Raw genomic sequence first — 16,459 nt, 5'->3', positions numbered from 1 at the left:
ACACAATGTCAATAAAATATCTGTTAGGGGAAGCACACTGATTGAAACCATCTGCCCTGGCCAGGCACCATAGTAACCATTTGCATGAGTTGTTTTCGGATAGGAGGTCCCGGTAAGGAACACAGAACTAATAAGCATCCACCGACCAGAAGAGTTCAGGAAAGGTCAAAAGGAGACACCACATGTCTGACCACCTCCCAGAATCCTTCTCTCTGGCATCCATTTGGCTGAACAAGGCATGCACCACCAGGAAGGACTCTGAGTCAGAATGATTGGTTAAAGACACCCCAGAAACTAATCCCATCACCATAAAACCCGAGACTGCAAGCCATGTGACAGAGCAGTTCTCCTGGGTTTCCTTACCCTACTGCTCTCCACCCGGGGGCCCTTTCCCAATAAAATCTCTTGCTTTGTCAGCACATGTGTCTCCTTGGACAATTCATTTCCGAGTATTAGACAAGAGCCCAGTGTCAGGCCCTGGAAGGGGTCCCCCTTCCTGCAACATATTCATGAGAAAATACATTTCTGCTGTTTTAAGCCACCAAATGTGTGACAATTTGTTACAACAGCCACAGAAACTAAGGTAACTACTGGATAGCTTCAGATCTTACTTCCCAAAACCAATGAATAAATTCTATCTCCCAATCTTGAGCCTCCAACAATGTAAAATGTATCATGCCTTGACTTTGATCACACCCTCTACATAAATACTCATGTAACTGCTAAAATGGAGACCAGACACAGAACCTTTCGTGTCATTGGCAGAAAGGGACTCTGGCTTCACAGTGGGAATTACCAGACAAAAGAGCTTCCTGGTTTAGTAAAGAAATTTGGGAAATACTGGTTTGGAAACATTTGAAAAGTTTCTCTACTACAGGACTTCTCAGAGCCTTTAATATGCTAATAAGACTGTGAATCTCCAAGGAGCAACGTGGTCTTCAGTGTTCACCAAGCTTAGTGAAGTCGCTCAGTCATGTCTGACTCTTTGCGACCCCACAGACTGTAGCCTACCAGGCTCCTCTGTCCATGGGATTTTCCAGGAAATAGTACTGGAGTGGATTGCCATTTCCTTCTCCAGGGGATCTTCCCAACCCAGGGCTCAAACCCTGGTCTCCCACATTGTAGACAGACGCTTTACTGTCTGAGTCACCAGGGAAGTCCGTTCACCAAGCTTATTTCATTATAATCACCCTACCCATGGGAATGGGCTTCCCTGGTGGCTCAGACTGTAAAGGATCTGCCTGCAATGCAGAATACCTGGGTTTGATCCTTGGGTTGGGAAGATTCCCTGGAGAAGGGAATGCTACCCACTAAGAAGCCTCTTGATGAAGGTTAAAGAGGAGAGTGAAAAAGCTGGCTTAAAACTCAGTATTCAAAACATGAAGATCATAGCATCCAGTCCTACCACTTCATGGCAAATAGATGGGGAAACAGTGACAGACTTTATTTTCTGGGCTCCAAAATCACTGCAGATGGTTACAACAGCCACGAAGTTAAAAGACGCTTGCTCTTTGGAAGAAAAGCTATGGCCAACCAAGACAGCATACTAAAAAGCAGAGACATCACTTTGCCAACAAAGGTCCATATAGTCAAAGCTACGGTTTCTCCCAGTAGTCATGTATAGGTGTGAGAATTGGACCATGAAGAAGGCTGAGTGCGGAAGAATTGATGCTTTTGAACTGTGGTGTTGGAGAAGACACCTGAGAGTCCCTCGGACTGCAAGGAGATCAAACCAGTCAGTCCTGAAGGAAATCAATCCTGAATATTCATGGAAGGACTGATGCTGAAGCTGAAACTTCAGTACTTCAGCCACCTGATGTGAAGAACCGATTCACTGGAAAAGATCCTGATGCTGGGAAAGACTGAAGGCAGGAGAAGGGGATGACAAAGGATGAATGGTTGGATGGCATCACTGACTCAATGGACATGAGTCTGAGCAAGCTCTGGGGGATGGTGAAGGACAGGGAAGCCTGGCATGCTGTGGTCCATGGGGTCTGAAGAGTCGGGCACGGCTGAGTGACTGAACAACAATGACATCCCACTCCAGTATTCTTGCCTGGAGAATTCCATGGACAGAAGAGCCTGGCAGGGCCACGAGGTCATAAAGAGTAAGACACGACTGAGTGACTAACACCTATCCCTGAGAAAGTACCTTTAAAGACAAGTGTTACAAAGACCACAGTTAGGAGAAAAATAGGTCTGGCCCAAACACCCTCACTGTACTGATGACACTGAAGCTCAGAGCAGTTGATCTGCCACCGTCCAACTGCTGGTGGTGCACCGTCAGGGTTATAACTCAGGCTTTCTAACCTTTTGTCTGGTGTTCCTTCTATTAACCATGTTGAAAGTCTTAAAAAAAAAAACGAAGCACTGAATGTCATCTTAAAGTAAAGGGAGGAGGAGGGATCTTCAAAGACAACTTCATTGAAAGGAAACATTTTCTGCAGTGAGTTAACAGTTTATAGAATGCAGCAATGAGATATGAGGAAAGGGGCATTTTTCTCATCTTTTGTTATTGGCATTGACCCTGAAGGCCCTTAGTCCTCCCCCAGAAGCTTAAGGGGCTTAGATCAAGGGCAGATTTTGAAACTGAATGTATTCAGATTAAGCAAAACCTTGAGTGAGAGGATTTACTCCCCACAAGCTGTTGCCAAGTTGGGGCTGTCTCAGCCAGGCCCCTTTTCCTCAACTGCAGTCGACTGGTTTCCAAGTTGCTAGCATTCAAGCAGCCCAGTTTCCTGGGACATTAAATATCCACAGAGCTTTGTCAGCCTCCCGGATCCTTTCCTATTTCTCCACTGTTTTTAGACAGGTTTCAGGTAGGCTGCAGATTTTCTAACAATCACCCGAGGAGATGGTCCTGGGGAAATTACCCAGAGATTCGGAGTCTAGAAAAACGCTCCTTTCTTATTAGTTAGTGTTTGACAAGTCACAGTGAAGATTATTCCTGGCAAGGAGGATACTTTGCCATGATAATCTAGAAGACAGAGGCAGCTGGGAGTCCAGGGTTGCGAGTAGTCGTTTATTCGGGGGCTTTGCTTTTAATGTCGTTCCCCCTGGGTTGCTGGATGCTGCTCTTACTCCTCCAGTCTAAAAAATTGCCACTGATTTTGAGAGTCTTGAATGTGGCAGAGAAAATAGTTGCCAAGTTTCCATGAAACTAAAAAAGACGGTTGCCCCTTGAAAGGAAAGTTATGACAATTCTAGACAGTGTATTAAAACACAGAGGCATCACTGTGTTGACAAAGGCCTGTCTTGTCAAAGCTATGGTTTTTCCAGCAGTCATGTATGGTGGTGAGAGCTGGACCATAAAGAAGGCCGAGTGCTGAAGAACTGATGCTTTCAAAATGTGGTGCTGGAGAAGATTCTTGAGAGTCCCTTGGATTACAAGGAAATCAAACCAGTCAATCCTAAAGGAAATCAGTCCCAAGTATTCACTGGAAGGACTGATGCTGAAGCTGAAGCTTTAATACTTTGCCCACCCAATATAGAGAGCCTAATCATTGGAAAAGACCCTGATTCTGGGAAAGAATGAAAGTAAAAGGAGAAGAGGGAGAAAGAGGATAACATGGTTAGATAGCATCACCAATTCAATGGACATGAACTTGGGCAGACTCCAGGAGATAGTGAGAGACAGGGAGGGCTGGCATGCTGCAGTCCATGCGGTCGCAAAAAGTCAGACACTTAGCGACTGAACAACAACATTTTGAATGAGCTCTGTCTTTAAGACTGAATTTCTCTAAGTGTTTAAAAGGCTTCAAATTTTTCTCTTTTGTGTCTATGTTTTTAAAATAGCTTCTCTACTTTTTCCCTCATAATACCAGTTTGTTTTAGAAATGTTGGAAGTATGAAAAAAGCATAAGAAAAGAAAAATCTTCTGCGTTCTCACCACTCAGAAATAAAGGTAATTAACATTTTTGGCTCCAAGCTCTTTTAGAATCGTTTTTGAATATCTTAACAGGATGCTGGTGAGGATAAAGTCTGAGGTGAGTCTCCCTAATCCCCACAGGATGGAAGGCAACCTGTGTGCTCCGTCTCTGAATCAAGCACATGGAGAATCACCTATCATGTACTGAGTTACTATATCAAAAAAAATCTTAGTTTGTCAAATTGTATGGAATCAGAGAACCCCATTGAATGGGTAAGAAACTGAGCTCCAGAGAGTTAACTGACTTTCCCCGTAGCACCTGGAGTCTCAGAGGTAGAGCAGGGACCAAAAATATTTTCTGGCTCATCTTAGTGTTTCTTCTCCCCTCACTATACCAGTGTGTCACCAGAGAAAGAATTATAGTTACAAAATTCAGTTTGAGTAAGAATATTTGGCTATGCCCAAACTCCAAGCACGAGGAATTTTTATGTACTAATTATTTGGCATTATGGAGAGAAAAATAATCTCCACATAAATAGAAATTTCCAAACGACTGAAGGTCAGCTTTTCAAGCACAAAGACCGGCATTTTAATGTTAGCCAGTGCCAGTGGAAATTATTCTAAATATGCCTTTTTAAAAGATAGGCACATTTAACAACACAGTTTTTTTCTTGATGACTCGAAATCATAATTACGAGCATCAGTTTCTATTCTGTCCTACAACAGAGTGAGTCCTTCTGGGATTGGTAAATTATAAACCCCTAATGGTTCCAGACTGCTAAGCTTTCATCGCGTTATGTTCTCTGTATATGGATTTTCTGTCTCCCCCTTCACAATCAAGCTGTCAGCTATTATTTCTTGCTGCTCCCAGTATGTCTGAGATCTTCTCCTCATTTGTTCCCCATCTGCTATGCTCCTGCTAATCTTTTATGAGCTGGAGAAGCGGATATCCACGTGTGTTAGAAGTATTTGTAATGTACAAGTAATTAGGCTCTGAGTGAGTATTGAGGGGTTTTGTCAGTCATAAAGTTAGTGAGCAGACTTAGGAACACATATTTTGACCACTCAGAAGCCGTTTTAAATCTGTGTTCTCTTCAGATTGGCAAATAACATTCATATAAATGATACATCACAGAACTTTAAAAATAAACAGACATGAAGAACTCAGAAATCTTTTGCTAATCTTATGCACATCATTCTTTCCTTGGGAAGCGATCCAAATCTCTAAGCGACATAGTGGGTCCTGAGCTCATAATTTCTTTCTTTCATTTCTTTGCTGCGGCTGTTTAGTCTGTAAGTCATGTCACACTCTTTGCAATCCTATGGACTGTAGCACCCCAGGCTTCCCTGTCCTGCACCGTCTCCCGGAGTTTGCTCAAATTCATGTCCATCGAGTCAGTGAAGCTATCTAACCATCTCATTCTCTGCCACCCTCTTCTCCTTTTGCCTTCAATCTTTCCCAACATCAGGGTCTTTTCCAACAAGTCAGCTCTTTGCTTCAGGGGGCCAAAGTATCGGAGTTTAGTTTCAGAGGTTTGTAACACTGTACAGGAGGCAGTGACCAAAACCATCCCAAAGAAAAAGAAATGCAAGAAGGCAAAGTGGTTGTCTGAGGAGGCTTTACAAACAGCTGAGGAAAAAAGAGAAGTGGAAAGCAAGGGAGAAAGGGGAAGATATACCCAACTGAATGCAGAGTTCCAGAGAATAGCGATAAGCAGTCCTGTATTTCTTTTAAACTTCTAAAATTTACTTTATAACCTAAAATTGATCTTTTTCAATCTAATGGAAACACAGCCTCAGCATCACTCATGAGGGCCTGTCAAGTGCAGAGAACAGGCCTCTACTATCAGCGCTGTTTCCCACCCCTGCCCTTCATTTCCTGACTCCTTCCCCCTACCTCCAGCTGCTGACTTCCCCTCTTCAGTGCAAAAAGTGCCAACTTTTCCTTTCTTCACTTGTGGCTTGCATATTTTTGAAAAGATCAAAACATCTTTCCTTTAATTCAAACTTTAAAATTCTTTTAAATGATCAATAAGACAGATTTTTCTACTCTAGCCACCCCCCCCCCACCATTTTCTCCCAAATTTTAAATTTCTAAAAATTGTCTTGCCAAGAATAAGCAAGTAACTGACATGGACCAGGAGGAAGCTAATGTCCCTGCTCACGCGATGCTGAGATCATTCGGAATGCTACCATTAGAAATGGTGCTGCGGGAACAGCCTGGCCTGTAAGAGCCAAGTGATTGCAAAATTATGCCAAGAGGAGGAATTACTCAATGCAAACACCTGCTGTGGAGTGATTATCAAATTATCCACAGTGTAGCTATGACCCTGCAAGTTGACTTTCCTTCCCCCCCCAACTCCCAATGCCACGCTCGTTTGTATTTACCAGTAAACATCCACAAAACCACTGCACTCTGCTAAACCAAAAGGCCAAATTAACTGACTCGCGCTGGAATTAATGAGGGGCTGTAATAGCAACAGCTTAGCCACGTCAGAACGGGGCATTAACCATTTGCAAACGACTTCCACATACTCAGGAGCTCAGTTTGCAACCATTGCTCTAACCCTAAGGTGGTTCCCACCGCTGGGCTCTCCCAAAGAAAGCACAAATCTTTAAAAGAAAAACCGAAGTTAAAATACACCCTAACTGTCTGGTCGACTTCTTCCCACCGCCCCCGCCCCCCCACTTTTCTTTCCAGCTGTCAGTTTCTAAAGTGTATATTTTAATTTTCCATGGTGGACCACATCCAAAGCTTTTTTAAGGAGCATGGGAGTCTATTCTTCTCTAAAATCTATATGCAGCCATGGATTACCGCAGCTGGCTCTGGTAACACGCGCAAAGTCCAACTTACTCTCTGAGATGATTTCTAAGGCCATTGTGAGTGACATTAGGCCTGTTTCTGGCAAGAAATCCTCTAGTTGTAATGTACACCATCTTAAGTGGTCTTTTTGTGATCAGGGTCCCAGCTCTTACACAAATGCAGGGCACATTTTCTCCAATGGGTGTCCCAAGGAGAGCTTGGGAAGAAATCATCATTATGAAGGCGGTTCACCCAGACACACAGACTTGCTTGTTACCGTATTTAAAGAAGTGGCCACAAAGAAATAGTCATTGCATTTACAATAGGAGAAACCTAGTATGCATTTCCAAGGAATCACATTTTGGGGAGAATTACAGAATAATTACACATATGCTTAGATTCACGAGCATTCAATGAAGCGGACAGTATTTTGAGGATTTAAGATGTTGGCGTTGTGGTCGTCTCTAAGAAACCGGGATAATTCAGACATTCAAATGCAAAACTGCACCATTTGGAGAGTGTAGTGCGGTCTGTTCTGGTCACTGTTACAAATTCGGAAAGGATTCCCTGGCTGCAGACATTAGAGGCACTTAATACTTAAATCTGTTTCCAAATGTAAAGCATAGAACAAAAGTGCTGGGCATTAATGAAACACATCCTAACACTGGGGTGCTGGCACATTTCATTAAAGTGTCACTTTGGGAGAGTAAAAAATAATGACAAGGGCTTTGCTGTGTGCAACTTGATAAGGTCCTCAGATGAAATATCACTAATAACACATCAGACATCCATTTTAACACTATCAGGGTTTTCAGATAAGGTTGGAATTAACTTTACCCTAGGCTGTTGTCTATAACCAATTACTATAAATGAACCTCTTTCGTAGGTCTAAATACTGATTGTTCATGTTAGTTGTATTCAGACTGCCAGGAAATCAAGTATTCTTGGAAGTTATTGCAAGGATCTTAAGAAAAAGACTTTAAAAAGTCAAATATCTTGTTTACTCATATATTATTCATTTCCTGAAGGAATATATCCTGTGTACGTATTTTTAAAAATACACATCTTTATCATTTTTGCTGGGTCAGTGGCAAAAAAACTTTTCTACTGCACTATAAACACAAAAGTGGCCTTCTAAACTCTAAAGGGCTTTTTCTTTTTATAATTAAAAAAATTGGATAAAAATAAGAATTCAACAGATATAGACCAAAAACTCAGCATTTTATGAATTTGAAAAGATTTCCAATTTCATGTTTCAATTTAAAGCTAAGTAGCTATCTATTTAGGAAAATTTTCCATGTGCAAATACATGGAATTTGCATTTTCAGTAAAATTTCAAAATATCTCCTAAGATCCTGTGTTCAAAATATCAGAATAACAAGAACTTTGCAAGTCTGGCAACCACCTGGAAACTCTTACCAGACAGATTTACGCAGTGTGTTTTTCAACATGTATAGATTTGTTTGATTTTATGCAAACGAGTCATTCTATAAAACGTAGCAAGGCAAGAAATTCTCCTAAGCTGGTCGGATGCAGCCAAGAATCGAGTTACAAAGTAACACAAAACAAAAGAGATGAAATAGAGAAATTAGTCCAAAGCAAAACAAGAGAAGTGCAGGAGAAATTTGGAGCTGGCAATCTCCTAATGTGAAAGGTTAATCACAAGATTTAAAACCAGATCTCACTCTCTAAGGCAGCTCATGTAATTGCATACATTGTAAAGAGACATGAGAACAGTGGGAACAAAGAAAAAAGATCGAGCTTGATGTAAACTGTAAATTTAATGTGGAAAAAAGCAAAAACAGGCAGAGAACTCAGCAAGGGGTCAGCTGGGGAACTAAGACAGTAGAAATGGTTATAAATAACTACTTTTAAAGAAAAGACAACCTTTAATTTTTGGATTGATACATAGCCTAATGGAATACTCCATAAAGGCTCTCTAGATTAATTCCATTCATCTGTGCTGCCTAGCGAATATTTATAGGGAATCTATCATGTGCTGATACTGTGGGTATACAAAGATAAATCCGACACAAGGAGAAGAAAGCCATGGCTCCCCAGAGCAGATAGTACCAACTGAGAGTTGAGAAGGAGAAATCACTCCACAAAAAGAGCTGGTATTTAAACTGTCTGGAAGAACGGGCAGGCCTTGGCCATATGCAGGTAGGAGTGGAAAGACAGGGGCAGAGGCAGGAGAGTCTGGAGTATGTGCATAAGTCAGAGGCAACCGCAGGCGGACTGCAGTGCAGCTAACAGACACAGAAGCAGCGTGGGCTGCAAACGGAGATGGGTAGACATCGTGGGCTCTGGAGGAACTTGACTGCTTTTTAATGGGAAGTGGGAAAACACTGGAGTTTGGGGATTCCAGGAATGGTCTGACTCTAAAGGTGTTGAAGAAGATTCATCTATGTGGGGCAGTCTAGAAGAGGAAGAGGAAAACATCATCTCAGCAGAATATATTTCAGGACAGCGAAAGCGCAGAGATTTGTGTTTGGGGGCTAGAAAGTACTGAAAGCATATTTATGAGTTACATATTTCTAAATTTTAAGATTCACTTCTTGCTAAATTGGAAATGAAGTAAGAGGTGCCATGCAGGAACATGTAATTTATCAAGGGCTCATGGAAGACCCAGTGGGTGTGAATCAAACCAGTTTCCCCAGTTTTTCCAGAGAGATCTCTGGGTGCGTCTTGAATGCCAGTGACTGAATGGATTAAAAAAACACACCAAGGGTGTATATAATTCCCTATCACAGCAAGAATTTGGATACATCTGAGGCCCAACCAGGACATACAACAACCAGCTGCCCCATGAGTAGCCCCTATGTCCAGGAATGTGCTGCTGCTGCTGCTGCTGCTGCTAAGTCGCTTCAGTCGTGTCCGACTCTGTGTGACCCCATAGACAGCAGCCCACTAGGCTCCTCTGTCCCTGGGATTCTCCAGGCAAGAACACTGGAGTGGGTTGCCATTTCCTTCTCTAATGCATGAAAGTAAAAAGTGAAAGTGAAGTCACTCAGTCATGCCCGACTCAGCGACCCTATAGACAGCAGCCCACCAGGCTCCCCCGTCCCTGAGATTCTCCAGGCAAGAACACCGGAGTGGGTTGCTATTTCCTTCGGCAGTTCATGAAAGTGAAAAGTGAAAGTGAAGTCGCTCAGTCATGCCTGACTCTTAGGGACCCTAACTAGGCTAAAATTTGTCTCTGCATCGACATCAGGAAAGAGACGCAGGCATACACACGAGGAAGCCCTTGGCAAGAAGTGCATGGTGTCAGGGCGTGGGGGCAACATTTACTAAGGAGGATAATGTGCCGGCGAGTAGAGTGTTCTGGGGTTTGTGTTCATAGGGACATTTCTTTCCTTGTCATATTTATATGGCTTCCCCGGTGGCTCAGTAGCAGGAGACATGGGTTCAGTCCATGGGTCGGGAAGATCTCCTGGGGGAGGAAACGGCAACCCACTTCAGTACTCTTGCCTGGAGAATCCCATGGACAGAGGAGCCTGTCAGTCTACAGTCCGTGGGGGTCGCAAGAATCAGATACAACTTAGTGAATAAACAACAACATATTTATACAATACTTTATACTTTTCAAGGTGCTTTTATTAACTTTAAAATATATATATATTTATTTATCATTTGGCTGTGCCAGGTCTTAGTTGTGGTGTGTGGGATCTAGTTCCCTGACCAGGGATTGAACCTGGGCCTCCTGTATCGGGAGCATGGAATTTCAGCCACTGGACCACCAGGGAAGTTCCCCTCAAGGTGCTTTTGGATACATGATTTCATTTCCCCCAGTAACCCCATTATTCTCCTTTTACAGAAAAAGTTACCAAAGCCCTGCTGGACTGTGTGACTATCTCAGAGCTTCTTGGCAGCAGGGTGAGCACTCAGAACCCAGCTCTCTGGATTTCTCCTCCATGTCTTCACCCGGTCTGTTCCTCCTTATCATCAGCAAATATTTATCAAGCATCTGTTCTGCAGAAGCCATGCTTCTAAGTCTGAGGAAAGCCTTAGGTTTTCCTGGGAGAGTTAGAAAAATCCTAGCAGGGGTTTTCTTGGCGAACGATAACCTGGCTCATCTTTCTTGCATAGCGCCCCCTGGTGGCATGTAAGATAAGCGTTGTGAAGTAGGAAGCCTTGAGACGTTTTTAGGATTCAGAAACTGAGTTTTTAAGACTCAGCTTCATGGAAAGGTGAAACTATTGAAACATAGAAAATAATTTTCACAAGGGCTCATCTAATCCAGTGCTCTCATTTGGCATATTAAGAAACTGATGTCCAGGGACTTCCCTGGTGGTCCAATGGCTAAGACTTCATGCTTCCAATGCAGGGGGCCTGGGTTCAGTCCCTGGTCAGGGAACTAGATCCCACATGCCACAACTAAGACCCAGCACAGCCAAGTAAATGTTAAAAAAAAAAAAAAAAGAAATTGATGTCCAGAGAGGTCAAGCAATTGTGCTGTTGGTAGTACAGCATTCTAAACCAGCGCTTCTCTTCAGTAAGAAAGGCACTCCTTGGCCTCTTCCTCATTTGCCTTTCTCCTGTGTGTTAATATTCATGCCACAAAGGCAATGTCCTTGGGAAGGAGGACATGGAAAGGATAAGCCCCTGGTATTTGCACAAATGGACACTTCCTGGATTCTGCTCTTAATAGTTATGTGACCCATGTGACTTTATCTCCCTCATCCTCCTCTGAGCCTCAGTATCCTCACTGCTAAACTCAAAATATTCCTACCTTTCTGGGTTGTTTTAAGTGTTAAATGAAATAATGCAAGTGACACACTTAGCAGAAGCCTGGCATGTAGCAAACCTTCAATGCAGGGTAGTCGCTATTATGCTTAGTCAGCCACCTCCATCTGGAGTCATCAACCCTAGGCATTTGGTAAGAAATATGTAAGTAACAGGAAATCAATAGGTTGGTACTTACAGATGAAGCCTTTGAAGTTGAAACAGGTATAGTAACTTGTTAAAGGCCTTATTTCAAATAACTGGCAATGTTCTAGAAGTTATATGCAGCATTCTTTTCTTTATGCCACCACCAACTCCACCATTAAAAGATTTTTGTTGGTCTTTGTATCATCTGCAGCTGTTGTCTGTAACAATCCTGAGTTTCACACATGAAAAGGTTGATATAACACCTGACTGGCACTTCAGTCTATAACTTGCACCCCTTTTAAAACTCATATTTTTTGAAATATAGTAGGAAAAATAAGCTCCTCCCCCAAATAATAAAATTATTAGAGGCTTTCAAGATTCTCTGGAGAGTTAAACCAAAGAAATGTGGTGCTCATTTGTTCCTATAATGGTATGCTGTCCCTAGACTTCCATTATGCACGGAAGCTAACTGAGCTCATTTTGAGAGCAGGCATTTAAGAGAATATGGTATATAGCCATCCCTCGGTATCCGGGAGGGATTGGTATCAGGACCCCTCACAGATACCAAAATTTGAAGACCCTCAAGTCCCTTATAAAAAATGGTATAGTATTTGTGTATAATCTATGCACATCTTCCTGAAAACTTTAAATCACCCCTGCTGCTGCTGCTGCTAAGTCACTTCACTCGTGTCTGACTCTGTGTGACCCCATAGACGGCAGCCACCAGGCTCCCCCATCCCTGGGATTCTCCAGGCAAGAACACTGGAGTGGGTTGCCATTTCCTTCTCCAACTCACGAAAGTGAAAAGTGAAAGGGAAGTCGCTCAGTCATGTCCGACTCTTCGTGACTCCATGGACTGCAGCCTACCAGGCTCCTCCATCCATGGGATTTTCCAGGCAAGAGTACTGGAGTGGAGTGCCATCGCCTTCTCCATAAATCATCCCTAGATTACTTATAATACCTAATACAATGTAAATGCTGTGTAAAAGTTGTGAATAAAATGTAAATATTTATGTAAATAGTTGCTGCTGTATGGCAAATTCAAGCTTTGCTTTTTAGAGCTTCTTTGGATTTTTTTTTCCTTTTCGGAATATTTCAAGCAGCAATTGGTTGAATCCACAAATGTGGAACCCAAGGGTATGGAGGGCCCACTGCATCTGTATTCAGAATCTTAGTAACCTAAGGACCCCCTTGGGTCCATGTATTACTAAGAATACTCTTTAACTCTCGAAAGATTTCAGATTTAGACAATAAATTATATATATAACAAAGTATATAGCCGTCCTACCAACAAATCATGGGGGTAAGGAAAATTTCCCTCTTCTTTGATATTTTAAATGGAAGGAAAATATTGGACTAACCCTCTTATAAACTACCATGAAAACTGAACAAATAAATGGAACAACTATGTTCACACACTGGATGAGAGTTAGCTCAGGCCTGTGGGTTAAGCATGACGATTACCCCAGATTTCTATCCACTGGCATTTTCCAAATCTCAGAGCGGATACGGCGAATCCAGAGTATTATAGTTTCATGGAACAGAGGAGACGGAGGTCAGATTTCAGAGATGCTGAGACAACCAGAATTTGTGAGGAAAAGTACTGAAAAGAGAGCTACACAGTGAAAGAACTCTATAAGCCTGCGTAGAGTACGGTGAGCCTTTGAATATTGATATTAAGCCATACACACACAGGTGGGACTCAGGCAAAGAACAAGTGCTGGAGAGCTGTCAGCTGAACAGCTACAGAAGTTTGCACGGTGCTCGGAGACGTGTGATTTCCCGAGAGTGCTGTGACCTGACAGAACGGATATGAAGCACACCTCAAGGCATATCTTAATTAAATTGCTGAAAACCAATCATAAAGAGACTATCTTAAAAGCAGTCAGAGAGGAAAAGAGACACCACCTTTAGAAGAATGAAGATCTCAAGCCAAACAATAACAGAATGGCATTTTGTAAATGCTGAAAGCAAAGAAAAAAATGATTTTGTATTATTAAATACATCATGTATAAAGGCATCAAAAATATGAAATACCTAGGGATAAATCTAACAAAATAAGTTAGGAACAGTAGAGTAAAAACAAACCAACAAAGAATGGAACTGGCAGAAATTAAAGAAGACTAAAATGTTTACGGATTGGAAGATTCAATATAATTGAAATGTCTGTTTTCCACAAACTGATCTATATAATTTAAAGCAATCTAAAGGAAAATCCTTGAGATGAAACTGGGATTTCTAATTCTTCACTCTCACTCATGGATTCTTCACAATCTATAACATTTGCCCAAAGAGAGGTTGGCATTCTTTCTGCTTTTCCTGTGCCTTCTCAGTTTGTCAGGCTGGTTTTATGATATCACAGTCATCATGGGAAATAGCTCAGGGTGAAGAGTTTGCTGGTTTGGAACCTTGTGCCTTTAACATAATGGGAGAGGATCATCAAAGAGGTCACTGTCACCCTCCTAAGCCTACGCGAACTGTTCTGTGAGCTCAGTTACTCAGTCATGCCTGACTCTTCACAACCCCGTGGACTGTAGCCCGCCAGGCTCCTCGGTCCATGGGATTTTCCAGGGAAGAATACTGGAGTGGGTTGCCATTTCCTTCTTTAGGAAATCTTCATGATCCAGGGATCGAACCCACACCTCCTGAGTCTCCTGACTTGGCAAGCAGATTCTTTACGACTGAGTCACCTGGAAAGCCCACGTGAATTGTTCTAGCTCACTTCAATTTTCCAAGTGGTTTATACTTTGGCTCCATCCCTTGGGAAGACTGGCATGAAGGCTTGAAGATTTCTTTAACTTCATCTATAACTGTGCCTGCTAGAATGACATTTGGATATGTCATTCACATATCTGGATATAAGCAGCTCTTTGCGGGAAACTGCCCTCAGCAGGAAACCCCCTTTCTGGTTACTTTAGTGAAGCTACATTGTCACTAACTTTGACACCCATGCTTTGCTCATCTCCAGCCCTGGCACACTTTTCTTGGATCACACAATACTTTGCCTAACCTGTTGGCTCTTTCCTCAGATCAAAGAAGTAGAAAGGAAGCATTAAGTAATTAACGGATGGCCAGGTCTCTCCTCTAGCTTCCTCTTTCAGTAATCTATGAACCAACTGTGTGAACAAGATAACATCTAAAGAAACATATCAAGGAGTCAACAAACTTGCACACAGTGGAAGATGGCTGACTTTGAATCCCAATCTCAATGATTAACCAAGATTATTCCCCTTTTCCCTTTAAAAACTTTCATGACTGAGCAGAATCTGGTTCAGAGGGTAATTCTGGGGGGAACAAGAGTTCACCTTCTCCCCAGATTTCTGGCATTCTGATTAAAAATAATTTCCCTTTCTACCCACAACTGCCCCTTGGGTACTGACTTTTGAGTGGGAAGCAGTGAAACCTGAGTTTGGTTACATTCACAGGACAAATGTGGCTCAAAGTATCTTTAACCTCATTGTAGGAGGAGTGAATTTAAAAAAAAAGCCGGTTGGGGCAGGGGGACCTCTGTAAGAACTCTCTTCAGTCCTCACAGTGATGCTAGTTTTTCTGGCTCTTTCTCCAAACCACATACTGAATGGCTTAATGCTGGTGGTATGGAGTGAAATTCTATTTGTGGAAGTTAAGTCCACAGGATAACTTATTCCACTGAAAATATTCCTCTGCCTTTGAATGCTGACATTCATGGATCTGAGTGCTGCAGTTTTCTATGACATCATGAAGAATTATTGGTTTCGTTCAATTGCTAAGTCATGTCCAATTCTTTGCGACCCCATGGTCTGCAGCACGCCGGCTCCCCTGTCCTTCACTATCTCCTAGAATTTGCTCAGATTCATGTCCATCAAGTCGGTGATGCTATGAAGGGTGTCAGGCATGTTTCTAAACATGTCTAGATTATCCACATGAACCCAGACTCTGAACTCCTCACTAAGGTTGGTGAATATCCCTACTCATCAGCTGCTGTGCAGTTCAGCCATACCATATGGTACAGACCAAGTACCCAGCTTCAAACCAGCTCTAACATTCCACTTACTGACACTCCTCGATTGGGAATCCGATAATATTTTGGACGGCAGAAACCAGTGTCTCAGTACACACCCTGGATGTTTTGTGCTCTGCCCCCAGAGTACAGCTCCATTCTGGCAGCTTCTCTTTTTTGCCAGTCTGACATACCCCTGGTATGACTGTTCTGTTACTGCCCTGAGATATAAACATAATCGATCCTGGGCAAGGACCAGCTGGTCAGCGAGTCACAACAATCTCTCCCTTCTAACTTGATGCTTCACCGATGAAAGAAATCTGGGTAGGAGTTTCAATTTCAGTTAATATAATTTGTTTCCCCCAAATCTGTACTTTGGGGTGGTTGACAACAACCCTTTAGTAACAGGGAACAGTATAAGTAAACCTTCAAGCTGGGGGGGAATCCGAGTTCTGCCACTTACTGGCTTCATGATCTTGGACAACTTATTTAACCTCTCGGATTTCTCAGTTTCCTCATCTGTACTTCAACCTTCTTTTCAAGGAAGGGCCTCTTAATGCTTTCATATGATCCTTGTGGAGGTGGGCCAGGAAGTAGGCACAGGCCCTCAGGTTCTCCCTGCCCAAGCAGTCAGCGGAGATGGTTAGGCTGCCCCTCGAAGGAGCTCACAGTGCCAGCTGATCCCCACTGACTGGCGACCCAGCAGGGCATGGAAGCACATGCCAGTGTTGACTGCTAACACTTCTGGAAATCTGCCAAAAGATTTCTTAAACATGAAAGAAAAGCGCTAGCAATAAGAGAAAAATACGAATTGAATTTTAACAAACTTAAGAGCTTTGATTGTTCAAGAAAGAGTGTCAAGAAAGAGAAAGATCAAGTCTCATACTTCTAGGAAAAAGTATTCACAATACACATACCTGAAAAAATGCTTGTGTCC

The 16,459-nt window shown here is 42.5% G+C and overlaps 1 pseudogene; it reads right to left on the bottom strand.

Moving 5' to 3' along the window:
* Window positions 1-13,737: 13,737 nt before the first annotated feature.
* On the bottom strand, window positions 13,738-15,758 carry LOC138083510 (protein artemis-like; annotated as a pseudogene).
* Window positions 15,759-16,459: the final 701 nt, after the last annotated feature.

The sequence above is a fragment of the Capricornis sumatraensis genome, chromosome 8 (assembly GCF_032405125.1).
Source record: "Capricornis sumatraensis isolate serow.1 chromosome 8, serow.2, whole genome shotgun sequence".
NCBI classification, from domain to species: domain Eukaryota; kingdom Metazoa; phylum Chordata; class Mammalia; order Artiodactyla; family Bovidae; genus Capricornis; species Capricornis sumatraensis.
This window is presented reverse-complemented; position numbering and strand designations above follow the sequence as displayed.